The 14382-nt window shown below is 33.6% G+C and overlaps 1 long non-coding RNA gene and 1 pseudogene across 2 annotated transcripts in view; one reads left to right on the forward strand and one right to left on the reverse strand.

Annotated features, from left to right (window-relative positions):
• LOC309620857 overlaps positions 1-14382 on the reverse strand; it is a 1080383-nt gene that overhangs the window by 350609 nt on the left and 715392 nt on the right. The gene's annotated exons all lie outside the window — the stretch shown is intronic.
• Positions 4886-12405, forward strand: LOC309620712 (splicing factor U2AF 35 kDa subunit pseudogene; annotated as a pseudogene). The gene has a single exon. The product of its transcript is annotated as a splicing factor U2AF 35 kDa subunit pseudogene (transcript).

Consider the following 14382-nt stretch of genomic DNA (forward strand, 5'->3'; position numbering starts at 1 on the left):
ATTTTATTGTGTTTCCCTTTATTGTGCTTCTAAGATACTGTGTTTTTTACAAATTGAAGGTTGGTGGCAATCTTGCATTAAGCAAGTCTATTGGCACCATTTTTCCCAACAGTTCTTGCTCAATTCGTGTTTTTGTGTCACATTTTGATAATTTTTACTATATGTCAAGCTTTCTTATTATTATATTTTTGATAAATATAAAACTTTAGTGGATGAGGAGTTTCTTCTTATGGAGCAAAGAAAGTGGTTTCTGGAAATGGACTCTACTACTGGTGAACTTGCCATGAAGATTGTTGAAATGACAGCAAAGGATTTAGAATATTACATAAACCTAGTTGAAAACAGTGGCAAGGTTGGAGAGGATTGACTCAAATTTTGAAAGTTCTACTGTGGGTAAAATCCTACCAAACAGCATTGCATGCTACAGAGAAATCATTTGTGAAAGAAAATTGTTGATCAGGGTGCCAAACTTCAGTGTTGCTTTATTTTAAGAAATTGCCACAGCCACCCCAACCTCAGCAAACACCATCCTGATCAGTCAACAGCTCTCAACTTTGAGACAAGACTCTCCACCAGCAAAAAGATTATGGTTTGCTGAAGGCTCAGATGATGATATGTCTTAGCCACAAACTATTTTTTAATTAAGGTATATACATTGTTTTTTTAGACATAATGCTACTGCACACTTAGTATAGACTACAGTATAGTGTAAACATTACTTTTGTGTGTACTGGGAAGCCAAAAAATTGGTAAGACTTGCATTATTTTAATATTCCCTTTTTGTGGTAGTTTGAAACTGAACCCACAATATCTCTGAGATATGCCTGTAGTTTTCATCTAGATCTAATTTCAATAGCCAAGACTGTACCCACTAAATTATACTACATCTAATATTCCCAGTCTCCTCAACAGTTTTTTTGCACCTTCCATGAGCAAACAGTAACAATATATGCTCGTCTATAGTGAATACCTATAATACATGTTTATCCACTAATCCTGAAACAAAGTTGTTCAGTTCTGTTGACCTAAAACAAATAGACTGCCAGCTATTTCTCCAGCAAAAATAGGTTTATTCGGGATTAGCTAAGAATTGCAATTCAGGGTCTGCAACCATGGTGAGCCAAGTTCAAGTCCCCATACAGCAAGGGGAGGAGAACTTATAGAGGGTTAGCAACCTCAATGTCCATCGACAGAGGAATGGTTAAAGATGTGGTATATATATATAATGGAATATTACTCAGCTGTAAAAAGAATGACATAATGCCATTTGCAGCAACATGGATGGATCTAGAGATTATCATACTAAGTGAAGTAAGTCAGACAGAGAAAGACAAGTTTCATATAATATCACTTATATGTGGAAACTAATTTTTAAAATGATACAAATGAACTTATTTACAAAACAGAAACAAGCAGATCTCGAAATCAAACTTATGATTACCAAAGTGCAAACGTGGGAGGAAGTGTTAAATTAGGAGATTTGGATTAACCTATACACACTACTATATGTAAAATAGATAACTAACAAGAATCTACTGTATAGCACAGGGAACTCTACACAATATTCTGTAATAATCTATATGGGAAAAGAATCTGAAAAAGAATGGATACATATATATGTATAACTGATTCACTTTTTCTGTACAACTGAAACTAACACAACATTGTAAATCAACTATACTCCAATACAAATTTTTATAAAAAGAACTTATAGAGGGTAAACGGAAGTTGGGAGGGTTATAGTAAACAAAGAGTCCATGGTTTTTCACTGGTTGAGTTGTTGCCAGGAAAGAAGAGGAGCCTTTCTCTTTCCATTGGGCTCTCCTATCCTCCCCCTTCTTGTCTCCCAATTCTATTTAATTGATGTTTCTGTTTGTTACTTTTTTACAGTTCCATAAAGAGAGAGATTGCATATAAAACTGATAGTGGAAGGAAAATGAAGTAATTAGCCCCTGGTGATCAAATGTGAAGCACCTGTAAGCGAGGTACAGAAAGAAAAAAATTAAGGACAACTGAAGATGCAATGTCTGTTTTGAGAGGATGGTCTTCTCAGTAAACTTTGTAAGTGATGCTCTTGAATTATACAATTCAAGGGTCTGGAAAAAAACAATGCTTATAGAGAAGCTAATTCTTGAAATTCCATATTTTTGTCTCTAAACATTGGACTTTGATTTTTATTAGCATACAAATATTCTTGGATTGGTAACTCTTCAAGTTATAGATACATTTATCTTAGTGTGAGATAAGGAATTGAAAACATATTTGTCCAAGGTCAAAAGGGCATTTGTTTAAGAATAATACTGATGGGTAAAACATGTACAATGTTAGTGGGTAAATAGGTTCTTAAACTCAAGAAAGCACATAAAAGTCAAATTCAGCGTGAAAAACTCTCATGCATAACTTAATGATCCAGAAATTTTGAGGTTGGATTTTTACTCCCTTGTTTGAAGAACCCCAATCCGAGGTTAGGGTTATCCACCCTGATATAGTTAGGATCTTACTTTTTGCCTAGATTGTGGAGGAATCCTTCTACCTTTCTACCCTAAGGGGGAAAAGCAGTTTCTTATTTGAGATTGCTTATAGAAGTACAGAGGAACAGCCTTGAAACAAACTCCTTATTTGGCAATTTGTTTACTTCTTATGTTGTAACTTCAGGTCACCATCCTTAGCTTGATACTAACCCCACTGAGGTGCCTACAGCCTGAAGGAGACTTCTAGGTAGGCAGAAAGAAAGAGCTTGAAAATCTATGTTCTCTGCAGTTTTACGTCTGTGTCCAGCCACACGAGGAAAGCACAGCTTGAACAGTTCAGCCTGGTTTGTGTGACCCAGGCTCAGGTATCAGGATCAAAGTAAGGAAAGGTGTCTGTGGCTGGAAAAGACAGTCACACATACATACATACACACACATATACACACACAGGGCACTATAGCTATAAATGGAAAGATGATCTTTGTGAGAAAATATGAAAAAACAAGTTGGTTATGCATTGAAGTATAGAGAATAGAAGCAAATAGCAAAGACTTTAAAATCAGACACACTTGCTCACAATCCCAGCTCTGGTACGTAAAACTATTTGATTTAGAATATGTTACATAGCCTCTTACCTTTAGTTTCCTCATCTACAAATGGCAGCTGTCTTAGCAGTTTTTTCAGAGGACTTTTATAAGGAATTAATAGTGTATATAGAGAACTCCCTGGTGGCCCAGAGGCTAAAACTCTGCACTTCCACTGCAGGGAGCACAGGTTCAATCTCTGGTCTGGGAACTAAGATCCCACATACCCCTTGGCATGGCCAAAAAAAAAATGTTGTATATAAAGTATTCAGTGTCTACCATATAATAAGACTCAACAAAAGGTATCAATGATCACAATGATAATCATGTCAATTATGATGATAATAAGTAATAATGACATTTACTGTAATTATTTTAGCATAAGCTTTAGACAAAAAAATTGTGAATTAATACCATATAACATTACTATATACTGCATAAAACTTCAATAATAATTTTAAAATGTATATCATATTCACCAATTATCTCTTTCCTGATTTTTGAAGAATTTTTCATATCACATTAGTAAGCAAAACTCCTCTAGTATCACTTTCCTTTGGTACAGAAATATCACTCCTACCTGGGCATTTTTTTAATATGATAGGTCAAACAACAAACATTCAAAATTAGTAAAGATATGGAAGATTGGAGCAACAAACTTAACAAGGTTGATCTAATACATACATATACCTACACATCATACACACATATATATTTATATATATGTATATATTCATATATATATATATATATATATATATATATATATATATATATATATATATAGAGAGAGAGAGAGAGAGAGAGAGAGAGAGAGAGAGAGAGAGAATGAACCCTGGATTCCAAATACAGAATATCCATATTGAAGAACAGTATGCAGGGAACATGAATGAAAAATAAACACATAATGGTCAAAATGAAGTACAAAAGTCAGAAAAGTTACATAACACAGATAACATCCTTTGACCAAAATGCAAGTAAATAAAATATCACAATATGAATATAGTTGAAAAATATTTAGAAACTTTAAAATGTCCTTCTCAATAAATTGTGAGTTAAAGAGGTAGTTATACTGGAAATTACACAATATTTAGATCTGAATCCTAATGAGCACTACAAAAAATTTAGGGGATGTAGCTAAATTGTTATTTAGAGGGCAATTTATACACAAATTAATTTTTGTTTTTAATTTTGAAAATACATCACTAAAACATTCAACTTGGAGTCATGGAGATGGAAACTAAATCTAAATATAAAAGAAAAGGAAAAATTATAAAGATAAAAACAAATAATTAATTAAAAATAAAGAAAACAAAACCTTGTTCTTTGAAAAGACATAGAAATACTAATCAGTAGGAAAGAAAAGATGCAGATACAAATAAATAAAACTAAGGACAAAAGGAGAGTATAACTAGAAAGACAGCATAGATATTAAAAATTCATTGGAGAATACTATGAACAAATTTATCCAACATTTGAAACTAGATGAGATAAATACCTCAAAAACAATTAGTAAAACAGACCAAAAAAGAAATAGAGAATCAATGGAATTTAATCAATAATTGAAAGAACACACATAAAAGTTCCAGATTATTTTTACCAAAAAGACAAAAAAAAAAAGATAATTCTTATATAATTTAAACTTTTTCATAGGGTAGAAAATATACCCCTAGTTTATTCAGGAGAAAAAAAACAGTAAAAGAAAGACAATTATAGACTAATGTCAATTATGAGTATACATATAAAAATTTCACAAAAATAAAAATTTTTTTCCATCATGTTAAAAAAAAATATATATATATATATATATAAAATATATATATATATATATATAAAATATATATATATATATATATATATATCATGACCAGCAAAAGTTTATTTCCAAAAAGCAAAAAATTTTTAGGTCAGAAAATATATTACTCCAATATATCATATAAAATGATTTCAGAAGAACCTATGTGATTGTAATAACAGATGTAAGCATTCAATTAAATTTCAATACACATTCATGTCAAAATTTTTTTTTCAGAACATAGAGACTTCACCTAACCTGAGAAAGTTACCTACCAAAATATGTAAACAAGAGAACTTCATTAACCTGATTGAGGCAATCTAGTATAACTATGCAACAAGCATTATCCTTAATGCTACCATTTTAGAAACATTGCCATTAAAGTTAGAGACAAGATAAAGTTCATCATTTTTCAAACCTGTTATTTAATATTCTACAAAGGCCTTAGATAATTAAATAGGAGAAACAACCAACCCAATTTCAATGAGCATTCCTAGCACCAAGATAGTGGTCTATAAATACAATGTTCTACTAAAAGAAGGAATTCTTGGAGAAATAGCTAATTCCAGTATGAATTAGGAAATGTACAAATTGAGTTTAGAACACCTTGTCATGTCTGAAAGCTAAGAAGCTATCAAAAGCTATTAGGCTCATGACAAAAAAATCCCACAGAAGTCAACTTGAAGGGGCTTATACTAGCGAAAGATGGGATAATTTGTTCATTAAAAAAGAATAATAACAATGAGAGAGAGAGAGAGAAGAGTCAGCAACCAATAGTGAAGAAATTTCCCTTAAGAAAAATGGAATTAGAAACACATTCATTAAATCTTTTCCATATGCCCTTCATCTGGATAAGCTACAATGAGCTGATTATGCAAATAAATACATAGAACAGCAGTGTATAAAGTTCAATGATGCAGTGGTCAGATGTTCTTACTGGCTCAGTTTGTTGAATGAAGTTTCCATAGGTATGGGAAATCTGTAACAACCATAGCCCAATCTAAACTCTAATTGTGGTAAATAACTTATGGAACATCTATATAGCCAAATCTTTTATCTGGAAGTGTGGCAAGGCTAAACAAACAAAAATAAAATGAGAATCTGGGCTCTGGTTCAGTGGTTTCTACAAATATAGAGAAAATACAAGAGACAGGGTCATGGGCAAGACTGTCAGAGATAGAGAAGTAATATATGATCCCTTCCCTCAAGGTTATTCATGATCTAGTAGCAAAGACAAGTATATAAATAAATATAAGAGAAGCTAGAGTAAGTTAGGTGTCCTAAAAAAGTATGGTGATAGGAAAGTGTTATATCTGGGGTGGCTCAGTCTGAAAGCATTCTGGATTCTTTGTGTCAGGTAATAGGATAAGCAAGTTATAGATGAGCCAAAGGCAATAGACTTGTATAGTTGACTCAAATTGAAAAGCCTAATTTTTAATGTTCAAAAAAGTATTGTGAACTGAGCTTAGATAAGTTTCAGAGTCCTGGTTGTTGTGGAATGAAACACCATAGTAGAAGTGTCACTTATTATGGATGTGATAGATTTTACCAAAATAAGCTACAATATTTTGCAGTTCCTCCCATTAAGGAGTTGAGTATATCTTTCTACCTTTGAGTTTTGCCTTGGTCATGTGAATTGTTTTGGCTAATAAAACATTATTAAATATGTACAAGCAGAGGTTTTAAAAGTATTCACATAATGGGGCATGTCCTCTTTTACTAATCGAGACTCTTCTGTACCTACTGTAAACTAGCCCAGGAAAAATATAAATAGATTGGATTTCATTACAATCTATTAAACTAAAAAATTGTGTTTGTGCTTCAAATGATTCCATCAAGAAAGTGAAAATACAACTCACAGAATGGGAGAGAATATGGGAGAAGATATTTGCAAATCGTATCTCTTAGAACTTAATAATAAAAAGACAAATATGGAATTATAAAATGGGCAGAGAATTTGAGTAGACATTCCTCAAGAGAATAAATACCAATGGTCAATAGATATGTGAAAGGATGCTCAACATCAGTAATTATTAGGATAATGCAAATCAAAACTATAATGAGATTCCACTTCACAACCAATAGAATTGCTATAATCAAAAAGATGTGTTGACAAAGATGTGGAAAAACTGGAACCTTTACGCACTGCTGGAAGGAATGTAAAATGGTGCAGATACTTTGGAAAACAGTCTGGCAGTTCTTCAAAAGCTTAAACATAGATTTACCATATGACCTAGCAATTCTACTCCTAGTTATATACCCAAGAGAGGTGAAAATATATGTTCACAAGAAAACTTGTACATGAATGTTCATAATATTCATAATAGCCAAAAAGTGAAAACAACCCAAATATCTATCTATCAATGAATGGATAACCAAATGTCATATGTCCATACAATGGAATATTATTCAGCAATAAAAATGAATGAAATACTGATACATGCTACAACTCATATGAACCTTGAAAGCATTACATTAAGGGGAAGAAGCCAGTCACAAAAGACCACACATAATATGATTCATTTATATTGAATATCCATAAGAGGCAAATCCATAGAAACAGAGAGTACTAATGGGTCCCTTAGGCTAAGGTAAATGGGGAGGATTGCCGGAAGATAGCTAAAGTGTATAATGCTTCTTTGGGGGATAATGAAAATATTCTAAAATTGATTGTGGTGATGGCTGCACAGCTCTGTGAACATACTAAAAGTCATTAAATTGTACACTTAAATGGGTAAATTGTATGATGTGTCAATTATATCTCAATAAAACTGTTACCAAAACATCAAATTGAAGAACATAAAATCATATCAGAACAACTAGAAATGTGTCATGTTTTTAGAAGGAAAGTAAATACCATGAAAATATTAATTCTGACAAAATTAATTTATGAATTTAATGCAGTTTCATTTAGAGGACAAGTGTTTGGGGCTGGAATTCTTGAAATTGGTTTAAAATAATTTAAAAGATTATATAAAATAAAAAATGCCTGAGTATATCCAATAAAATAATAAAAATGCAAATAGTGAGGACTCATTTCAGCAGCTATTAAAATGTATCATAAAACCACTACCATCAAAACAGTACTCATAAAATTATACAAATAGATTATTTTAAAATAATAAAGGTATTTGATGCATAAAACAAGGTTTACAGAGTTCTAATCAGTGAAAGTTATCACCCATGAATTTTTATACCCAATCAAGTTTTCATTCATGTGTGAAGATATCCAAAAGGGCTTATTGGAAACACATAGACTTAAGATTGTTTAACCGATGTACTCTCTGTGAAAAAATAAATTCTTCACATTTTCATGTTATTGAAAGGCAATTAAACAAAACTCACAGATGAGGATATTGGGATATAAAACAATTGGAGTGAATTTTAAAACCCCTGAGAGACATCCAATTTCCAGTTCTACATGTAAGGAGCTTGGAAGTTGACACTCCATGCTAACAAGTAAAAAGCTTAACAGATTGAAAAATCAACAGCTCTTCTTGGATCTAGAAGAGACGAGAAGACACAGGGCAAACCACTGCCTCCTAAATTGGAGAGACAGACAAGTGAATATGAGTCACAGTTACAAGAGCAGAGACTCATGAGTGGAAGTCAATAAAGGAACCAGGGCTGGGATAGTAAAACCTGAACAGTAACTGATGAATTGCAATTCCACCCCACTCTAGCCATCCTATCCCATCTAAGTGGGGAGAAAAACACTATGAAGTTCATAGTCCAGAGGCATAGACTCATTAAAAGACTGAGACCTATTCATAGTACTACAGAACATTGTCCCCCCCCACATACACTTTACCACCATATTTCTGAAGTCCTATTTACAGCAGTTCCTTTTACCCAGTTCATTATTTCCAGCTATTAAGAAAAAATTATAACACATAAATACAGACAAGGCAAAACCCCCCCACAATTTAAAGAGACAGATCAGAACCAGACATGGAAGGGATGTTGGAACTGTCAGATCAGGAATTTAAAACAACAATAATTAACATGGTAAGGGTTCTAATGTATAAAGTAGACAGCATGCAAAAATAGATGGGCAATGTAAACAGAAAGATGAAAATCCTAAGAAACAACCAAAAAGAAATGCTAATGATTAAAAACACAGAAATGAAGAATTATTTCTGCTGGGCTTATTAGTAGACTGGACACAGCTAAGGAAAGAATCTCTGAGTTTGAGGATATCTCAAAAGAAACCTCCAAAACTGAAAAGCAAAGAGAACAAAGACAAATAAACAGAAGAGAATATCCAAGGACTGTGATACAACTGCAAAAGGTGTAGCATACACATAACAGGAATACCAGAAGGAGAAAAAAGAGAGAAAGAAACAAGAAATATTTGAAAAATAATGACTAAGAATTTTCCCCAAATTAATGTCAGACACCAGCCCACAGATACAGGAAGCTCAGAGACCACCAAGAAGGATAAATGCCCAAAAAAAAACCAAAACCCTACACTGAGGCACACCAATAAGAGTGTTCACAGTGGCAATATACATAACAGCTTCAAACTCAAAGACGTACAATAACAAAAGTAATTAGGAAGAGATCATTTCATATACATGTGCTTCCAAAACTGTAAGAGAAAAACATTTATGTTATTTATAGTGTTCCATACCCTGGGAAAAGAAGAAAACACATACAAATGCTTATAAAATACATACAAAATAAAATGCATATAACTATACAATTTCATATACAATATCTGAAATGTGTATAATTTATTTCAGGAAGTAATGAGTTTTATGAGTAAAAATAAAGCTGGGTAAAAGGGATAGAGAATATGGGGAAGATAGTGTTACGGAGGTCATGGAAATCCACTGGGATAGATGATATTTGAGCAGGAATTTAAGAGAAATGAAATTGAGCCACATAGACATCTTTAAGAAGAACATTCTAGGCAAAAGAATCAGAGTGGAAAAGTCCTGTTTTATGAACATGGTTGGTATTTGGGGGGAAAAAACATGGAGGATATTAATGGCTGCCATGGAGTGACTAAGAGCAAATAGTGATAGGAAATGAGATCAGAGAAGCAGCTGAGGGCCATATCTTTCTAGGGACTCATAAGCAACTGCAAAGAATTTAGATTTATTCTGAAAGAGAGGATATATTGAGAAGGTGAGTGATATATATTTGTAAAGGATAATTCTGGCTGCTCTATGGTGAATAGACTAGCAGGGCAAGTATGGATGCAGGGAGAAGATTTAGAGGCTATGGAAATCCAAGTAGTATTTGGAGATGGTGAGAATGGTCAGATTATTACAAATATAGAGCTGATTAATTGAACGTGGTATATAAGAAAAAAAAAACAATACTGATGCCAAGGATTTTGACCTGAGCAAGTGGAAGAATGAAGTTGCCTTTTATTGAGATGTGTTATACTTGTAAAGGAAAATGTTCTATGTATCTATGTATCTATCTATATATAATAATGTTGTAGTAGATATATCTGGTGTGGGATTAACGATGATTGTGTGTGTGTGTGTGTGTGTATCTATACTTTTAATTTGTATTCAACAAATGTAATTGTTTTCTATTGCAGCCATAACAAATTACCACAAATGTACTGGCTTAAAACAACACAAATTTATTATCTTATAGTTCTGTGGGTCATAAATCTAACATGGCTCTCACTGAACTAAAATCAAGGTGTCAGCAAGGCTGCATTCCTTCCCGGAGGCTCTACGAGAAAATTCACTTCCAGCTTCTAAAGGTCACTCGCATTCCTTGGCTTGCACCCCCCTTCTTTCATCTTTAAAACCTTTAATGTCAAATCTCTCTGACACTTACATTGACACACACTTCTCTTTGACCACAGCTGGGAAACATTCTCTCCTTTTTAAAGATTCTTTTGATTAGGTGGGGCCCACCTGGATAATCTGGGATAATCTCTGGGATAATCAATGTCTTTAATCACATCTGTATAGTCTCTTTTACCAGGTGGATAGCATATTCACAGGTTCCAGGAATTAGGACATGGACATATTTGGGGGACTGTTATTCTTTCTACCACAACAAAATACCATTTGTGGAAGAAATATTTGCATGGGTGATATTTAAAATATTCTTATGCCCATTACCCATCAATAATCACTGCTGAATTTTTAGTCAACTTCCTTCTAAACTCTGAGCATGTATGCTATCTTTTCTTTTTCCAATTAATATTGCAATATACGCACATGTATTCATTGAACATTCACTTGTCAGTGTCAGGCCCTGTGTTTGACACCAGAGATATAAACTATAACTTACTTTACCTATATAACATTATATTATAAACATTTACATATGATTTTCAAAATACCATATGGATGTACCAAAATTTATTCAACATTACACTAATATTGGACCTTAGAATTACCACATTATAATTCACACATAAATTTATATACATTTTTGTGTATTTTCTGGATATTTTATCTGTATGTATTGATACAAATATGGTGCTCATCATTCTGCAACCATTACATTTCAATTAAATATATCTTAAAGAACTTTCTATCTCACTACGTATAAATATGAATAATTCAATAGAGTGGATATACTATATTTAACTTAGTGATTATTATTATCATGAATATTTAAGTTTTTTCTATTTGTTTTCTATTATAGGCTGTTTTTTTTAAAATTGCTTTCCCCAAAGGTTGTGCCGATTTAAATTCCCTTCATAGAAGGTCAGCTGTGCAGGCAGTAGTATTGGCAGTGGCAGGTGGGAAATGGCAGACTACTTGATCTCCATCTCTGGCACCAAGAAAGACAAAGTCAACTGTTCATTTTATTTCAAAATTGGAGTATGTCCTCATGGAGACAGATCCGCTCAGTCGCACAATAAACCAACCAGACCATTGCTTGCTTGAACATGTACCATAGCCTTCAAAACTCTTCATTGCCTGCTGACAGTTTGTGCTGTGCTATGAGTGATGTCAAAATGTAAGTACATTATGATGAATTTTTTGAGGAGGTTTTTACAGAAATAGAAAAATAGAGTTAAGTTGAGGAGAAGAACGTCTCTGATAACCTTGGAGATCACCTAGTTGTAAACATGTATGTCAAGTTTCATCCTGAAGAAGATGCAGAAAAGGATTTGATTGACTTTAGGCTCTCCTCTGGGACAGACTTCAGAGAAGCCTGCTGCCACCAGTATGAAAAGGGAGTGTGTACAGGAGAAGGCTTCTGCAACTTCATGCATTTGAAGCCCATTTCTAGAGAACTGTGGTGAGAGTTATATGGACACCATTGCAAGAAGCATAGATGGAGGTCAGGGTCTGGAGACCAGAGTGTGGACAGAAGGTAGTGGAGAGATCATGAAAGATGTGGGCAATTCTAAGCCATGCCATTTTTACCCTATGTTTTCTAGAAAGTGTAATTGATTGACCAAATTAGTTCATAATGGGAATTTTTTAAACAACAACAAAACCAACAAAGATGGGTTTCTGAATAAAATCTGTAGTGATATAGTAAAAAAAATAAATAATATGCATCATAAGTTTATGAAGCTGATCATCTCATATAACATTGGCTATTGATTTAATATTTTTTTTTTTTTGCTGTTTTTACCATTCCTTTTTTTTAAATTAATTTATTAATTTATTTATTTTGGCTGTGTTGGGTCTTCGTTTCTGTGCGAGGGCTTTCTCCAGTTGTGGCAAGCGGGGGCCACTCTTCATCGCGGTGCGCGGGCCTCTCACTATCGCGGCCTCTCTTGTTGCGGAGCATAGGCTCCAGACGCGCAGGCTCAGTAGTTGTGGCTCACGGGCCTAGTTGCTCCGCGGCATGTGGGATCTTCCCAGACCAGGGCCCGAACCCGTGTCCCCTGCATTGGCAGGCAGATTCTCAACCACTGCGCCACCAGGGAAGCCCTATATTGATTTTTTATTACAAACAATATTGAATATTTTGTTTGCTAATGGCCATTTATATTTCTTTTCCTAGTTATTTATTGTCTCTTTATATTTTTACCACAAAATAGCATTCTTCATATATCAATAAAATTGTTTGGTTCTGGCCCTATAATGGGCAGGATTGAACCTATATATTGGAGATCAATAGTACTAGCAGCTGAGTTGTAATTAGGAAAGGCAGGGACTAACAGACAGGTTATATTTGTTGTGCATAAAGACTATAAAATGAATAACTATGAAATTAGGGATAGAATTAGATGAGGTTAACAAAGACAGAAACAAGCAGTTCAACATGGCTAAGCAATGGATCTCATGTATTAGAAACATAATAAATAAGCTTAGAGAAGTGGGTTGGAGCCATATATTGTGGAGAACCATGAATTTCAGTTTGAAGAGTCTGTTTTGTTTTTGTTTCTCTTTTTCTGTAAGTAGAAAGAAATTTGTTAGGAACTCCATTAGAGCTGTGCTGTAGTAAAATTCATCTCCCCACTGCTGAATTAGAATGGAGAGAGGCTGGAGTTAGGAAAACAAATTGAGTCCACTCTCTCACAAAAAATAAAAACAAACCTGAAGTGGTAGAAATACAAGACTTGTTAATTTAGCAACTGATCTGATCTGGGAAGAGAGGTGGGGAGTAATAAGAAAAAGTAAAAAAAAATATGATTATAAGGGTTGATGTGAGGAGAATAGAGGTAAAATCAATAGAAAATAGTAAGGGAAACCATGCAGCAAAGCAAAGTAGTTAAGAACAAGGACCCTAGTGCTAGATTTTCAAGCTCAAATCCTGGCTCTACTATTTACCAGCTGTATGACCGTGGGCAGTCACTGAAACTTTCTGTGGCTCAGTTTCCTTATCTGTAAAATGGGAATGGTGGTAGAAATAGTACCTACTTCAGAATTTAGTGCCTTATTTTATGTAAAGCACTTAGAACAATTCCTGATATTTTATTATTTACTAGTATTTTAAAAACCTCAAAAATTCAATTAAGTACATTTTAAGATCTAATTGGCTTTATCCACTGATTCATGGGTTGGGCATCATCCCATCTAGCAACTAGAAGAGAGTTCTGAGTACAAAATGGGAAATTTTTATAGACAGAAGGAGAATGGGGTAAGAAACTATTAACAAAGTAAAAGAAAGGGTTATTTTCAGGCCAGGATATCTTTTTTGTGTGTGGGGGAAGGGAAAGCAAGGAATTTACCATGCAGATTGCTTCTTCTTCTTGTGGGAGATGGAGAGGCACATGATTGATGACCTTACTGGTACATGACAGAAAATTCCAGACTGGTCCATTAAGATTACATTTAAACTGCAATTAGATCAGGTATTAAATCTAGGTTTGGTATCATGGGCTTTAGCACAAGTGATGCCATTTGAGGCCTGTGGTTTTCTTATAACACTATATTTTAAAAAGATGATATGCTAAGTTTTGGAATCGTTAAGTTTATTAATAACCTATCTCAGTATTGAGAAGCAGTGGAAGTTGAAAATTATATCTGAAACTCAAATGATAAGGAGAGTTTGACACACAGATTTTGGGGTCTATTTCATAGGTATAACTGAAACTCTCTGGGAGTAAATGTAATAAACCTAAATAAAGAAAGAAAAAACAAAG

The sequence above is a fragment of the Balaenoptera borealis genome, assembly GCF_965194805.1.
Source record: "Balaenoptera borealis genome assembly, chromosome: X".
Taxonomy (NCBI): Eukaryota; Metazoa; Chordata; class Mammalia; order Artiodactyla; family Balaenopteridae; genus Balaenoptera; species Balaenoptera borealis.